The following is a 2,362-nucleotide window of genomic DNA, read 5'->3' on the forward strand; positions in this document are numbered from 1 at the left end:
TTATATCTTCTTTGATATTCTTAAATGTTGAATTGTAAATGAGATGAAATAGAAACGAATTCGTCCAGCCTATAAAGAGATACAAACATAGAAGTATATATTATTAGAATTATAAATGAAACACACGCCACAAACGTACTGAGTGTGAAAATAAAGATACAAGCATAAATATCTCAATAATAACAGTGTTGTGAGTTGTATAGAGACGAAAGGATCCTTCATCAGATTCATTCAGTTCATTTCCAACTGGCAAACGCATGAACACTACGCAATTTCATTTCGTTTGTTAATCGCAGCAGAGAAACCATTTTATAGAATATTAATGAAATCAGCGGCTTTAACAGGTTCAATTGTTGCTTGGCTGAACAAGGGTGTTTGGTGCAACCGATATCTGAGTAGACGAACACAGTTTCTGATCTACTGTACCTTTTTTTATAGTTACGAGACTTAGTCACTGTTCTTTGGTCCTAGGCGGTGCCTGACCTCCTTTGTAACCAGAATGCTTCGCAGGATTATGTGCTATTATTCCACGGATTTCGTATTCGTCCAAAGACTGTACTCAGAAACTGGGATGCAACCTGTTACTTGTATGACTTATGATCATCAGCTCAAAATGATTGTATGATTTGCTGGGACGACCCGATCTTATACATGTAAATGCTGGATGCAACGACGCTATGCAAAGTGCATGCTCCGATAAGTGGACTTACATAAATACACAGTTATGCAAAATCACACGCACATAAAGTGGTCGTAACGGAATTCAAATACAAAGGCATACACTTATTCCACATATACGTGTCCTCCTTCTACTCTTTCTGCTACTATTCCTCCTCCTACTACTACTATTCCTACTGTATGGGTACTTCGATATACTCACGTGTAGCGTTATTTGGTTTTTCAGTGCTGCCCCCTGAAATGTAACACTGAGAAATGTCCGGTTCTTGCCAGATACCAGTAAATGGGGAACACTTTTGCATTTCTAGGTCTACCGCCGAGCTAGAGTAACAACCAAATAAATATAGATAGATATTATTAGACATGATTATGCATTTGTATTTCATGAATCTCAGAGAAATATAAGAACAATTATTAACCGGTTGGTGTATAAACTCACATTTTAGTAGAACGAAGATAACCACAAAACATTTGTCAGTAATCTGTTATTTACTCCACCTAGTATCCTCAAAGTCTTTTTAAAAGATCTAACTAACGTTTAGAGTAATCAATTGCAACATCTGCTTTTATCTATTATATTTTGTTATTAAGACATTTTTAATATAACATGTCGGAACTCTATGGTTGACAATGTATTAAAGCACCATCATATTATTCCTAGGTGAGTGGAGAAATCATCTATTCATATTTAGTCATCATCATCATCATCATCATCGTCATCGTGGTCGTCATGATCATCATCGGCAGCAGAAACTCTTACTGGTTCATTATACCTGCACAGATTTGACAAATTGCACCTGTTTAATTTGTCTTAAAACTTATGAAATTCAGACTCCAAGAGGAATATTTTACATGCGTAGCACATGTGATAGCGTCGTAGAAGCGACAGAAATGTCAACATGCTGAGTCAGGTCCTACGGTGATCTGCTTTCTTCGCTCCCCACCCTATAGTAACTATATAGTAATAAAACGTGTTGCTCTACAATAAATAATACAATTGAATAAATAATATTGCCCTGAATTCAATAGAATTAGCTGCGTCTAGATTTGTGTTTCCTCCCCTACATTTATTTTGTGACCTGAAAGTCCAGGCAATGATATGAATCTAGACAACAAACGTTTTAATACATTTTTCTGATATTGGGAAGAAAGTAATTCTTGCTCATGCAACTTAAACAAAAATTATGTCACGTACTGCGTAAGATATAAAACAGCAGTGTTAAATGTTTTGACCAGACGCACATTCATTCTATCGTCTTCATTTATCTAGAAGTTTTATTTACTTGAGCATAGAATATTCTCTCACTGAAAGATTAAAATTTGGGAAGAAGTAAAACAATACAAACGAACCAATGCCTTGTTGATGTATTTGCACCACAGGGGATCGTCACATTAGTTCCTACTTTTGTCATTGGCCAGTAGAAAGTATGACTGTTGGTTGATGTTGTGTTTTCATTACAAACCACTGAAAAAGAAAGAAAACGCTTATATGAGATATTTACTAGGGAATTCGTTGGTGTGGTTTATATACTGGAAAATACACGTACAATAATAATGGTGAGTAGTGGTAATAGTGTTGTTTGTAGTAGTAGTAGTAGTAGTAGTAGTAGTAGTAGTAGTAGTAGTAGTAGTAGTAGTAGTAGTAGTAGTAGAATAGTCTGGAAATGCTAGTTGCTTTCAGGAC

The sequence above is a fragment of the Octopus bimaculoides genome, chromosome 29, assembly GCF_001194135.2.
Source record: "Octopus bimaculoides isolate UCB-OBI-ISO-001 chromosome 29, ASM119413v2, whole genome shotgun sequence".
Classification (NCBI taxonomy): Eukaryota; Metazoa; Mollusca; class Cephalopoda; order Octopoda; family Octopodidae; genus Octopus; species Octopus bimaculoides.